Below are 16,000 nucleotides of genomic sequence, written 5' to 3'. Positions count from 1 at the left end.
CAAAAAGTATGTTTTTGTCATTCCATACTTTTCTTGTGGTTGCGGTTTTGATGATATATGTTCGTGGCTAGTGAAATTTACACTTAATTCTGGGCTGCCTAGAGATTTTATTTCCGAATTTGAAATCTATTCCATTGACCTAAGCCCTATTTGGTTCAGCTTTACTTTGTTATTACTTAGATTTGATAGTTTTAAGTATGTGATACCATTTTCAATTTTAATAGCATGATTTTCCACGAAAACCGTGGGGTATTCTTCGAGGGTGTAACCCCCTATCATGGCATCCATTGTTGTAACCTTTCCTTCTTTTGTGTTTAATGTCACCAGCACTTGAGCTGTTGTTCCCCCTTCTATTGTGATTTTTCCGTTTTTTAGGTTAAAATCCGAATCGTCACTCTCTTTATCTGTTATTACGCAAATTTGCCTATTAGTTTCATTTGCCTGGCCTATGGTTATTGTATCAGTTAGGGGTTGCCATACGACCCCATATTTCCTTATAGCGTCTACTCCTAGAATACAAGAAAATGGTAGCTGCTTACATATTATCACCGTTACTGTTATTTCTTTATCCCCTGTGCTAAATTTTTATGTACATTCCCCCAAAATTGTCAGCTTGTGACTTGTTACTTATGTCAGGGTATTCTGGCATCTGCTTACGCGATTTTTGACACTAGGAGGAAACCCCTTAAATACTTCCTCTCTAATTAATGATTTAGACCCACCCGTATCCAATAAACATGGTAAATTTTGAAAACACTCAATTTTAAAACAACGCAAAATCGGTAGATTATTATTATTTGCATTTGTATCACAACACTCTAAACTATAAATGGGTCTTTGTAAAGATTCAGCTCTTTCGACCCTTACAGGCTGGTTTCTCCGTTTAAATGCCCGCTGTTTGACCAAAAGTTTCTGGGGTTATCCCACTTTTCTTCAGCGTTGCTATTTTGACCCTGGGTGTTGTTAACCGTTTGCCTTCTAGGTCTAAATTTACGAATATTATTAGGCGTTTGCCAAGTATTATTGGTTCCCTGCCTTCCTAAATTTCTGCCCCCCTGCATTCTGAACTGGTGTCTTGTCTTGTGCGTCTGGCCTTCTTTGCGTATTATGAGCCAGGAATTTGCTGCATAGTGGTTTGGTTTGCTACAATAATAGCATTTAAATTTTCTCTTAAATTGTTTGTTGGTTTTCTGGTTACTTCTAAATATTCTTGAGCTGTCATTGTTGATTCCCAACTATCTGTCTTTGGTGGGGGTGGGTGCCCATATTTTCTATAATTATTAGCTGCTAATCTCTCAAGGTCTTGGAATCTGTCAGCTACTTCCCTAGACGGCGGCCCTTGGCCTCCATCGTGCCTTTTTGGTTCACGATTTGGCACCTCAAAGTTTACCCGCTTCTGTCTCCTTCCATATTTTATGCTTTCTTGGGCTCCTGTATTATTTATTGACATCTGATTTAACCTTTTCATGGTCACGTCAATTTTTACTTCTGTTTCTACTAGGATTAATGGCTGCTCTAAATTTTCCGGTTTCCGTGATAATATTAGTCTTGATAGCTTTTTTGGTAACCCTTGCGTAAAAGTATGTAATTGTACTTTCTGTACCGTCCCGTCATTTCCGCCTTTCTCTAGTTGTAAGCTTACAGACCGATAAATTTTGTATGCATATTTCCTGATACTAGTTGAAGTATTGAATGTCATTACCTCTGTTCTTACCCTCTTGGAGATACTCGTCTCTACGAACCTTGTTTTAATAGATTCTCTTTGGGTACTTATTGTCCTTGGGCTCTCTTTTCTTAATTGCCTCGAAGTGTTTAAGGACGCTTCCCTTTAATTTAGCTGCGACGCATTGGTCTTTGACCTTATCGTCAAACGGTTCAGTTAGTTCGTCGAAAATTTTAAATTTTTGAATAGACTCATCACATTTGGATAAATTCCCGCGTATTCTGGTATAATTTTTGCAATTTCAAGTACCGTTGATAGGGAAGCCATTTTTTCCTCTGGTAAAGCAATTTTGGAGTTGGGCATCATCCCTACTCCTCTTAATTTGTGCTCGTTTAGAGTTCGATTCGATTTTTTATCGTAGTTTCTTTTCGTTTAGTGCTTTGTTTGTTTGTTCTTAGTGTATGGTAGTTTTAAACCTGAAAAATTATTTTATTTTGTTTCTGCTCATCTATGGTTTGATTTAGCTCTTTACTTTTTACTGAAAAGGAAAATTTTATGGAAAAAAAGTTTTTAATTAATAATTTTCATTGATGTATTATTTTCATTGACCATTCAAGGAATATTTTAAATCTTTTCGGTTTTTCTCTATAAGAACGAGATTTTGGCCTACTTTATATATGATTGACAAAATTTTTAACAATTTTCAATAACATATGCCCTTTTGGAAATCTGAATACACATAGTATTTTTACATTTAGTTTGATACCTCAACTTTCCACTAAAAAACCTATTGCACTTTTATATTCATAAGACACTGCATCAATGCTATTTCGATAAAAATAGATGCACTCACTCCCTTTTGGCTTAGTTTGATAAAAAGAGTAGAAGCAGCAATACTAATAGCCCTGAAAATTTCATCTTAATATCCTTAGTCGTTCGCTAGATATTGCTGAGACATCTAATTGTCAACCAGCATCCATATAGTGCCTTCTCATTTATTTTTAAAGCAACACAAACTTTCTCTGCAAGTTTCAACTTAATAACCTATCCTAATTCTAAGATATCCGCCCGGATATCTTGACAACCTGGATGAACTTAAACTACACACTGCTTTCATAACCCAAATGTACATAGTTTGTTTAATGTAGTTCAGCATTCCCCTCAAAATCTCTTGAAAGCTTCAGCTTAACACTCTAAGCGTTCTTACGATTTTGATCGAGGTGGGTGTTGAATAAAATCAAACCACTATATGGGCAAGTAGTCATGAAGATATATCGACAATGTCTCGTTAACAGCTTAAGGTATTCAATTATAATTTTCTGGGCATGTGGCGGGAGATTTTGAACTAATGAAAAAGTACTATGTGTATATTATTGCAAATACTAGTACTGTTATTGTTCCTTCTATGACTCCTACTGTTACTGAGGCTAGTGAAATTAAGCTAAAACTCTTAGGGAATGTTAAGGGGGACGTTGAACTAAATCAAAACACACCATGTGCATGCAGGTGGGCAAAAGAGGGGTATTAGCAATTTTTGAGGTTAGTCTTAGGATATTAAGTCAAAATTTGTGGGGGTGGGGGAGATTTCGGACAAACCAAAGAAATTTTTGCATGCTATTGATGCTACTTCTACTCATAACACTACAACGTGTTATTAATGTTATTGTTGCTAAGTGTAGGGGTATTAAGTAAAATTTTTAGAAAATGTTAAGGGGGGTGTTGTGCTAAATGAAACAAACTGTGTTCATGCAGGTTGTCAGTAGAGCGTTCCACAAACGTCTTTAGTGTATTATGTTGCAACTTACAGTACATGTTGAGGGAGATGTTGAACTAACTGGAAGGTAATATGTTTGTATACTAGTAGTACTGCTACTGCTTTTACTGAGTTACAAGGGAAAACTTTCATTAAATTTTAAGGGGGATATTAAACTAAATCCAAACATAAAATGTGTATGCATATTGTCAAAATTGCCTATCAGCAATATCTCAGAAAGGCTGAAAGAGTACCAAGTGGAAGCTTTCAGTACATATTAATGGGACAATATGAAGGAATCGTAAAGAAGAGAGAAACGAGGATAATAAGAGCCAGCGAAAAAAAAAACAAGAGGACTATGCAGATATTTCGGTCAAGACTTCTTACAACAGAATGAAAAATACTATCCTGAATGGTATTTCAAAATTTCATTTTATTTAAAGCTTTCTTAAAAGCCAATCACTTACCAGGTATGGTGCTATCAGAGATTCTATTAGGTGGCAAAATATGATTTTGTGGATGGATATGAAAATGATCGGAATTAATAAGTTTATTATAAACGGGGCTTAGATAGTTTTCTCATGTATCTCTATTTAGGGTGACCCTTTGATGAATGTGCCTTTTTGTTTCAACAAACTTCCTGAAAACTTGTGCAAGACCCTTAACAAGAGCAATAATGGAGGTGTTTTCAAACAAAATTAAATGGTGTGGGTTGTCTTAGATATGTTTAGCCAAGGCGGAACCAAAAGTCTCAGGCATATGGTGTAGCCCCTTGGCTTTGTCGATTGAGGACCTGTGTTTCGAAAACCTCTCTCCAATTTTGTTTGGTTCTTCCAACATAAAAACAGCCACAGGAACAGGAAACACTAAAACATCATTACCCAAAATGGAGCTGGTTTTATCTTTGCCAATGTTGAAAAAATATATATTTTATTTAGATTTTTAAAAGTGACATAAAGGTTATGTTTTTTTAGGATTCTTCTCAGTTTGTCACTCAATTTGGAATATAAGGTACAAAAGTAAAAAGTTTCTTATCGCCCATAAAAGGAACAATATCTGTTGGGGACTGTGGAGTTGATCCATCCTTTTCTGCCATTTTTTCTTTTTTCTATGACTTGAGTAATTTTATGGAATATCCATTGCAAAATGAAATGTCCTTAAGATAGTTTACTTCTGGGACTGTATGAGCTTCTGAGCAAATTCTTATTACGCGATTGATCAAAGAGATAACTACTCCTCTTTTTACGCAAGGAGAGTGGCTGGAAAAAATCCAAATACCTATCGTTATGTTTAGGTTTTCTATAAATCGAAAACTCGAACCTGGGAGACTTACTGAAGATTAAAACAATTAAAAAAGACAGTTTGTGATTATCCTCTAGTTCAAATTTGAACTGAAGGTTCAAATCTTAAGTTTAAAGATGAGTCATAAAGGAGCTAAGCGATCCCACACATAAATAATGTCATCCCCAAACCGACGCCAGAAACGGTGTTTCAGAGGCAAAGTTTTCAAAGCGAAAGTTTCAATAAATATCATGTAAAAGTGGCTAAAAAAGGTGAAAGGTTCGTACCCATCGGTAGACCCATAATTTGGGTGAAAAATTAGTTATTGCATCGGAAATATAAGGAAGACATATTGCAAAGACGAAGAAGACGCATAGTATTTTTTGATATCAAGAGTTTTGTAGTCCATTTGGTCAGTATTATCGTATAGATTATTTTGAAGAGTAAGTTCACTTTTTCTTATATCACAAGATGAACACAGAGAAATAGCGTCGAAAGTGGCCAAAATTTTAGCCTTTTCTTTATATTCACGTTTTTTTAATTTTTCAACAAGGTGAAGTGAAATTTTAATGTAGAAGGTCTGCGTTGACATAATGGGACGAAATATTGTGGATAATCGTTTTCCCAGTCCGGCAGCTGGAGAGCTATAAGAAGCCACAATTGGTAGTAGAGGAACTCCATCTTTGTGGATTTTTGTGAGACCATGGAATTTTGGAGGGGATCACCCTTAAGGATAAAACATTTTATATATCTGTAAAGTAATGAGTCTTTCAGTTTGCAAAAATCCTAGCTCTTTTCGTATTTCATGGGTGTAATTATTGGTTGGGTCTGAATCTATAGGCGTATAAGTGTGAGTGTACCATTTTTATTATATAATATTTTGTAAGGGATAATAATTTTATTTCTTTTGTCAGCCCTGGTGATTATCATATCTATCATATCATATCTTTCTTGAATTTCCAGAATTTGTGTTTCCTGAGTTTTTTAGTTTGAGGAATACGGAGTAAAGTCAAGACGATTCTTAAGCAACTCTCGTCGAAGTAAATCTGGATTTTCCACGATACCTCCTGAACCAAATGTACCCACCTCCACACTAGAGACTCTTTCTGAGAAATTTACTCGCGCTTGAGGCAAGCAAAATTGTGGTCCCTCAAACAAGACATTGGTTTCTTCCGGTGTGATAACTTTAAAAGATAGGTTCTCAATGGCTGAACCAGGACAGAATCTAGGAAGAAAAAACCTGGAATTTTAAATTTTCTTTTACTGTAAGTTTACAAACTTTTCTGATAAGCGAGTAAAAATGAAAAAAGTTGTGGCAGAAAGAATTTTAAGCTATTTTGAATATCTGATAAAATTCTGTGGGTGAAAGATTTTGCTGTAAAAAATGTCGAACTTTTTAGATTGTATTACTGAATAAAAAAGTGTCGGTTTTAACAGTCTTTTAAAATGTGGACCAATGACTGAAAACCAATCCTATTACTAAATTTACTTAACAATTGGGTACCTAGATTTAAGTGAAAATCAAGAGAATTTGGAAGAATTCTATTTACCTTGCAATGCTGTAGAAATTATTTCTGGTTAATTAGGTTAGACAAATGTTATGTTTTTTCTAACCAATCAAAATAATTAAGTACAGACTTGGTCTGTACTTAAGCTTGTCATACAGTAAGCTTGTCAGAAATAATTTCTGAGACTACACTGGCTAATCATGACAAAGCAAAAGAATCGTAAAGAAGCCAGAAACGAAGACCTAACCTAACAGCCGGTAAAAAAACGATGAGGACTATTCAAATATTTTGGTAAACAGCCGGTAAAAAAACGAAGAGGACTATTCAAATATTTTGGTAAACAGCCGGTAAAAAACGAAGAGGACTATTCAAATATTTTGGTAAAGAGCCGGTAAAAAAAACAAAGAGGACTATTCAAATATTTTGGTAAACAGCCGGTAAAAAAACGAAGAGGACTATTCAAATATTTTGGTAAACAGCCAGTAAAAAACGAAGAGGACTATTCAAATATTTTGGTCATGACCTCTGCTTGACCTTCTTCACTGCAAATTACAAAGAAATACAGATAAAAATCCAAAAGATAAAATAAAAATCAAATCTTAAACTTAAACACTGAAACTAAAATAGGAAAGATCCTTTCAAAGGATCCAAAAATTACAATCCTGAATGGCATTTCAAAAGTTCATTTTATGTAAAGCATTCTTAAAGGCCAATCGCTTACCAGGTATGGTGTTATTAGAGATTCTATTAGGTGGCAAAATATAATTTTGTGGATGGGTATAAGAAAGATCAGGATTAACAAGTTCATTATAAACGGGGCTTAGATATGTTTCTCCTGTATCTCTACTGAGGGCGACCCCTACCCTTTTGTGAATATCGCGGCTACTGCGTGCACACCTCGTATAATGGAGAAATCAAATTGTTCAGGAGACAATAAAAACTAATTTGTTGGTACGATTTTTAAGACAAAAATACCAAAAAAAATCCACATGACTCAGAAAAACATCCTTTATATGTAGATATTAATTTTAATTACCATAAGCAATTTGAAGTGGTGTAAACAGCTCATACGAGGTTTGTACGGCTCCTATTTGCTTTATACGAGGTGTGATAACCGACTTTCTTCGAAAATGCAAAATATACGTGGTGCACACAAGTTCAACGTGGTAAAGAAATCTTTTTAAGAGGTGTGTACAAGTTCTTAAAGGTAAGAAATTGGTTTACGAAGTGTGTTGGGTGTAATAACATTGTATGCTATAGACAATAGATTTCAGCTATTTTAATTTAAAACAAAATCATTCTGCTCTGCCAACAAAACAAAAATGGTTTGAAATCATAATGCATCACTTAACTTTGATACTCGTGTAGAAAGCGTGAGTATCTCGTGGCAACACATCCAGCGACCCCATGAGGTCGTTTACCTTACATACATCAAGGCTAAGGGTTCCTTCGTAAAGTGGACATATTTGAAGTTTCTGTTCTTTCTCAGCCCGTTATGGCAGAATTATGCATTCGTCCGTATGTCTCAGCTTGTAATAAAGAGATATATCAGGACTGTGTTTATAAGCAACGGTCATGGTGATAGTCGGGTCCCCCTTTTTATATCCAGGTCTATAATCAGGGTAATAGTTCAATCCTGTGTAGGTCTTGAAAAAAGTATGACTCACCAGTTTTACTTGATAAGGGTAAGGATTGGGCCTTGCATTCTTCATCTCAGATGCATACATACTTGGAATGTAAATATCTCTATCTTTGCATCGGATTTCAATCTTCTGGTGGAGACTGTCACAGTTCATTTGAGTGTGCCCTTTTTCCAGATACTTCTGCGTAACTGTCACTCCATGTATAGAAACGAAATGGACAGGTTCATTAGAATGAATTCTATTCCTATTCTGATATGAACATCCAATATGAGAGTAAACTCCTCTAAATCTATGATAATGCCAATATGTTTCCTTAAAACTTCACCCCTTTTCCTCAACCCTACCCCTCCAAATATTTCTGTTTCTTCCTTTAAATAACTTGGTGTTACAATTTTCTCTAGTTTAAAGTGGGATATCCACGTTAAAAATATTGTCTATATATCTAATGCGTCCATGTATCCCCTTAAACTATAGAATAAATTTAATGTCTTCCATCCCATTCCTTAAGGATCAATACTTCCTTTGTCCGCCTGCATCTTGAATATGCTTGTCCAGTTCGGCATCCTGGCATCTCCCATGAAGAATCAGAAAAAATTGAATCCATTCAAAAAAGAGCCCTGAGAATAATTTTTAAGCAAGGTAAGGTACTATACTCGCTCCTTCTAAAAAAAAGCCAATCTGGAAACTCTTGAGCACAGGAGAGGAACGTTGTGCCTTTGTTTTGCAAAAAATGCAATAATCAACCCTCGCACGGAAAACATTTTCCCCAAAAGTCACTCCCCATCCAGAAACCGCCTGCCACGTGCTGTTTCTGAACCTGTTCCTATCTTTTCCCCTACCCGTTGCTTGACCTCCAGGCATGAAACAACCGTTGTACCCTTCATTACGGATAAAATAAACCGCTAGTCTTCTTCCTTTTTTTGGTACTGGTGATTCCCAGGTTTTATGTTCGTTCGATTTTTTTTGTTTCCTCCCCTTTTTATATGTTATCATTTAAACCTTTTTAACGCTAATTTTATTTCAATCTTTTTTAGTTTTTACCTTTTTCAGTGTGTGAAATTTTGTCGCTTATTTTTTTTTTTTTTGACTAATGAAAGGTTTTGCCATTCTTGTATTGTCGTTTTTGGCATTAGTTTTGCAGCTTTTTTAGTTGTTGTGATTTTTTTAGTATTTTGAATTTTTTGCTTTTATGACTCCGAAATGCGAATTTGGTCTTTCGGGACTTGTGATAGACATTTTGAAATAGATATCTAATCCTATCCTACCAAATTTATACGTTGATGCACCGTGAAAGAAAACAGCAAGTGTGCTAGACTGCTTAAAAAGAGGAATTAAGGTAAGTTCAGATGAATGGGATTCCCACCATTCCCTATGGGAATTCCTTTCAGGAGCCATTGTTTTCCCGTTTCGTTTTTCTGTTGGATTTTTTTCAACTTTTCCCTGCGAACCGAATGGGATTCACAGGAATTTTGAAGTGCAAAATTCAAATTCAGTAAGATATGTCTAGGACAAATCATCTGCAAAGTACTGCCTGATTTATTTTTTTACCTAACTTATTCCTGAGATTCTACCCAACTGAAGCTAGCTACAGCAACCTAAAATACTTCTAAGGCTAATGTTTCTGAGCCCGAGTCACTAAGGCTTTCCGAATTTGAAATATTTGCTTCCTTCCATAAGGGATTGAGTGTTCGAACACTTTCCCGTTCTTTCTTATAGTTTTCCCATTGGTCTGAATTTAACTTTAGTAAGTATCCACACTGATTTTCAAGAAATTGTAGTGAAATCAGCAATTAAGTGAGAGCTTTTCTTAACTTGTAAATCTATTATCAAACGTTTTTTTTCTTCCCAAGTGCAGCTATCACCATTTTTTTCCATAATACAAAGATCCTCTCTTATTCATTGTAAAATCAAAATATCTTCTTGTAAACGAGGATGATGCTGATGAAGCTATATGAAAAGATTGCCGGCACAACTCGTATTAAAAGCCACAGAGAAGACTCGACCAAAAGCACACCACGTATAAATTGATGCAGCCAGGCCCAAGGGTAAAACTTGTTAAAAACTTATGAAGTCTATGTGCACACAACTTGTATTTACAGATTAAAGTTATCAAAGATATTATGAAGTGTGTTTTTCTTCTTTTTTTGCCACAAAAGTATTAAAGATAGAATATTTTCGTTGCCACCTGACGACGCAGCATGAAAACTGCATCGGACGTATATATAAAGTCATTTTCGGAAAAAAAAAAATCAACTATACGAGGTGTGCACGCAGCAGCCGCGGGCTTTTTCATTTCAACTGCCTTCCTGAAAACTCCCTCAGGAAAAGTTTTCATAGCGGAAGTTCCTATAAATTCAATCGAAAAAGTGGTCAAAAAAGGTGGAATGCTCATATCCATTGTTAACCCATGATTTGGATGAAAAATTGGTTATTGTATCAGAAATATAAGGAAGATCTATTGCAAAGATGGACAAGATCCATAATAGTTTCGAAATCAAGTCTTCTGTAGTCCATTTGGTCAATATTATCTTGTAGTTTCCTTTTGAAGAGAAAGTCCATTTTTCTAATATCACAGGATGTACGTATACATTGAAATAGCATCGAAACTAGTCAAAATTGTATCTTTTTTTATGTCAATATTTTTTGCTGCTGCTGCAAGTACCAGTGCTAGTACTATTAATACTCATACTATCAATGATAATACTACTACCTTGACTACTATCATAGGCAGCGCGCTAGCGCTGCCTAAGTAAAGAACGATGCGGCCACAATGTGTTTTTTTTTTCTTCTTTCTTCGACAGGCACTTCGTATCGAAGGAGTTGTCGTAGAAACTTCGAAAAGGACTCATTCGATTGGAAATTGGGTGGCTAGTGGCCTTTTTAATTGCCGAAAGTCGTTGGAGGGCAACTAGCCCCCCCCATGCCCCTCGTTCCCCCACACATATTCAATCAAAATTTTGAGATAGCCATTATGTTCAGCGTAGTTGATTTCCAGATAGAAAATATCTTTTTGAGGAGGACACTTCCCCACAACCCTAGGGGCAAGGGTTTTAAGTTATGCCCTGAGGGCATATAAGAACAATGTTGGCACAATGTACCATATATTATTTTTCACTTTAGAGCAGGACACTTCATATGGAAGGGGTCGTCGTAGAGACTTCAAAAGGAGTTCATTCGATTGAAACTAGAGAGTTCTAGGGCCATTTTTAATAGTCGAAAGTGATTGGAGGGCAACTAGCCCCCCTCCGACGCCCATCATTCCCCCAAACGCATCCAATCAAAACTTTGAGATCGTCATTTTGTTCAGCGTAGTTGATTTCCAGATAGAAAATGTGTTTTTGAGGAGGACACTCCCCCACAATCCTCGGGGCAAGGGTTTCAAGTTATGCCCTGGGGTCATTAAGGTTTTTGTAGAAGGTGTTGTCGTAAAAACTTTAAAACAGGCTCATTCGATTGGAAATTCAAAGGGCTAGTGCCCTTTTAATGGTCGAAAGTGATTGGAGGGCAACTAGCATCCCCCACGCCCATCATTCCCCCAAGCTCAGCCAAGCAAAAGTTTGAGATAGCCATTTTGATCAGCGGTGTTGATTTACAGCTCGAAATTACGTTTTTGAGGAGGACACTCCCCCACAACCCTCAGGGCAAGGGTTTTCAGTTATGCCCTGGGGGCATATAAGGTTTTTATAGAAGGCGTTGTCGTAGAAACTTCAAAAAAGGCTCATTTGATTGGAAACGAGCTCAGGGACGAGATCATATAATCCTACCAACCAGGTTACATTCGGGCCAAAAGCTGTATTAATGGCCTAGACTTCGTGACCTATAGGTTAAGTTATTTAGGCTATATGCAGGAATACTGGTTCATATTTTAGGTATATATATAATACAGCTCTATAGAAAATTATCTCAGTTTGAATAGTGCTTTCAATGCTATAGAAGATTATTTACTCTGAATATTGTATACAAATATGGACAATTTTAAAAGAGAAATTGTGAGTACCGTTTTATTTCTTTATTGTAGTATTAAAAGAATTCAATTAAGAGTTACTATACTTTACAATAGGCTATATTGAACTGAAACGTAAACTTAGTGTCGTCAAATATTGGAATCTTTAACACCATGACGCTAGGTAGTCATAAGAAATGAGGTAAAGGGATAAGATGCAAGAGGTTGAAAATTATGGCTGTTTGTACTGTGCAGGGTTGTCAATCAATCAAAAATCACTAAATCACTAGATTATTTAAATAACAGGAATTAGTTTTCTTTCTTTTAATAAGTTATATACAAGTATATTTACAGTAAGAAGATAAAAATAATGACTTTTAATACCGTGCAGGGTTGTCAGTCGATGAAAAATCACTAGATCACTAGATTATTTAAATAACTGGAATCTGTTATCTTTCTTTTAATAAGTGATACATAGGTATAGAATTATAGTTGTTTTCATTCTTTTAATAAGTTATGTACTGGTATATTAACAGTAAGAGGATAAAAATAACGACTGTTTAAACCGTGCAGGGTTGCCAGTCGTTGAAAACTCACTCAGTAGCATATATATATATATATATATATATATATATATATATATATATATATATATATATATATATATATATATATATATATATATATATATATATATATATATATATATATATATATATATATATATTATATATATATATATATATATATATATATATATATATATATATATATATATATATATATATATATATATATATATATATTATATATATATATATATATATATATATATATATATATATATATATATATATATATATATATATATATATATATATATATATATATATATATATATATATATATATATATATATATATATATATATATATATATATATATATATATATATATATATATATATATATATATATATATATATATATGTATTGATTTAATATCATGTCCTGTGATATGTCTAATATACGAGTAAGTAGCTTTTATTTAATGAATAACTAAAATTTAATTTATGCTTAAGGAAAATTCTGAGAAATATCCTTCTGAAAAACGACCATTTTTATTCATTTTAAGTTTTGGCTTCGTTCTTTACTGAATCTATGCACATTTGTGATTAAAATTTAATTTAGAAACAACACTACGGAACAGTTTATACGGATACTATTTATACAGAATAATTTCTGTTTGTTTTAAGATTTAATGTTGGACCTTAGTTTCATTTGAATTTTTGTTTTTACCGTACCAAAACTCGTATATTATTATGTGCGTGTGTTTTCAGTAGAGTGATAGATATCCTTATACGGTATGATATAAATTCTACTGCGAGTCTGTTATGAGACTTCGATCTTATCTATAAAATAATCATAAAATATCCTTTTAAGATCCAAAAACGACAGTTGATAACTAAATTGAGCTCAATTTAAGTGATTAATTAAGTAATACCCGATTAAGTCATACCCCATTAAACAAAAAAATATTTAAATAAAGCAACATTCTAAAAATACTTTACTTTAAAAAAAAATCAATTTGGTTTTAAATTTATATAATTAAAAGCATCCTTAAAAGGTTTATTTTTACCGTACCAAAACACAAATATTGTTTAATGTTTTCAGAAAGGCATTAGTTTTCTATAATGTTTAAAACATAGGGAGATATAACCAGTTAATTTATTTGCATTAGTTTTATTGATATATGTTAAATAAGCTGTAAAATCATTCTATTCATTTTAAGTTTCAACTTCGTTATTTACTTAATCTATACTCGTTTTTGATTAAAATTTAATTTAGAAACAACCCTACGGAATAATTTATACAGAAACTATTTATACTGAATAATTTTTGATCTTTTTTAAGTTTTAATGTTGGACCTTAGTTTAATTTGAATTTTTTTTACCGTACCAAAACTCATATATTATTGTGTTAATGTGAGTGTGTGTGTGTTTTCAATAAAGTGATAGTTTTCCTTATAAGTTGTGATATAAATTCTAAAGCGAGTCTGTAATTACACTTCAATCTTATCTATAAAATAATCATAAAGTGTCCTTTTCAGATCCAAAAACGGCTGTTAATCATTAAACTGACCTCATTGAGCAGAAGTGATACCCCGTTAAACGATAAAATTAAATAAAGCAACATTCTAAGATTTACTATTAAAAAATTAACTTTAGTTTTAATTTTATACTGGTAAATGTATCTTTAAAAGGTTTATTTCTACCGCATCATAACACATATATTGCTTTATGTCATCAGTAAATCACTAGTTTTCTATAATCTGGCAAACGCAGGGAGATACAATCAGTTAATTTATTTATATTAGTTTTATTGATATATGTTAAATAAGCTGTTAAATAATAATTTTTGTTCATTTTAAGTTTCAACTTCGTGATTTATTTAATAAATCCTAATTTTTGATTAAAATGTAATTTAGGAACAGCACTACGGAATAATTTGTATGGAAACTATTTATATTGAATAATTTATGATCATTTTAAGTTTTAATGTTGGACTTTAGTTTCATTTGAATTATTATGTATGTGTGTATTTTTTCAGTAAAGCGCATTAGTTTTATTGATATATGTTAAATAATCTGTAAAATAATTTGTGTTTATTTTAAGTTTCAACTGCGTTCTTTACTTAATCTATGTTCATTTTTGATTTAAATTTAATTTCGAAACAACATTACGGAATAATTTATACGGAAACTATTTATCCAGAATAATTTCTGTTCGTTTTAAGTTTTATTGTTGGCCTTTATTTTCATTTGAATTGTTCCTTTTACCATACCAAAACTCATATATTATTATGAGTGTGAGTGTTTTCAGTAAAGCGATAGTTTTCTTTATAAGTTGTGATATAAATTCTAAAGCGAGTCTGTAATGACACTATAAAGCAATCATAAAATGTTCTTTTCATATCCAAAAACGGCAGTTAATCATTAACCTGAGCTCATTGAGCAGAAGTGATGCCCAATTAAACGAAAAAAAATTAAATAAAGCATCATTCTAAAAATGCTTTACTATTAAAAAATTAAATATTTTGTTTTAATTTTATGCTGTTAAATGTATCCTTAAAAGGTTTATTTTTACCGTACTAAAAAACATATATTGTTTTGTGTTTTCAGTAAATCACTTGTTTTCTATAATGTTACAAACATTGGGAGATACAATCAGTTAATTTATTTGAATTAGTTTTATTGATATATATTAAATAAGCTGTAAAACAAAAACTGTTGTTCATTTGAGGTTCAACTCTCTCCCTCTATATCTCTCTTTCCCTCTCTCTCTCTTTCTCTCTCTCTCTCTCTATGCCTGTGTCTCCGAACGGGGCTTTGATTATCTTCGTGTCTTTCTCTGTGTGTCTGACTCTGTGTTTGAATATATTTTTGTCTCTCTTGATCTCTTTGACTGTGTGTCTGAGCGTCTGTTTTTCTTCTCTCTCTCTTTCTCCCTCTCAGGGAGAGAGAGAAAAAAAACACATACACACACAGAGTCAGACACACAAACACACACAGAGACAAGCAAACATCCACTCGGAATTACAGGCACAGAAAGAGAGAAAGCGACAAGCAAACAGTCGCTAAGGTACACAGGCAGAGAGAGAGAGAGAGAGAGAGAGAGAGAGAGAGAGAGAGAGAGAGAGAGAGAGAGAGAGAGAGAAACACATACGAAAACACAGAGTCTGACACACAAAGATAGACACAGAGACATGCAAACACCCAATTAGACACACAGGCATAAAGAGAGAGAGAGAGAGAGAGAGAGAGAGAGAGAGAGAGAGAGAGAGAGAGAGAGAGAGAGAGAGAGAGAGAGAGAGAGAGAGAGAGAGAGAGAGAGAGAGAGAGAGAGAGAGAGAGAGAGAGAGAGAGAGAGAAAACACAAACAAACACACGAAGTCAGGCACACAAACATACCGAGAAAGACACAGAGACAAGCAAACACCCACTCAGACACAAAGGCACAGAGAGATAGAGAGAGACAAGCAAACAGCCACTCAGACACACAGGCACAGAGAGAGAGAGGGAGACGAAAACACCTACAAACACCTACACACCTACACACATACAAACAAAGGCAGACGCGGAGATAATAAAACGCTCTCTCAGACATAAATAAATTAATACAGGCGTCTGAGAGGCTGTTTGCTTCTCTCT

Source organism: Artemia sp. Qi Xiang Cuo, chromosome 13, assembly GCF_049724085.1.
Source record: "Artemia sp. Qi Xiang Cuo chromosome 13, ASM4972408v1, whole genome shotgun sequence".
NCBI lineage: Eukaryota > Metazoa > Arthropoda > Branchiopoda > Anostraca > Artemiidae > Artemia > Artemia sp. Qi Xiang Cuo.
The sequence above is the reverse complement of the archived record's forward strand: the minus strand, read 5'-3'. Positions refer to the sequence as shown.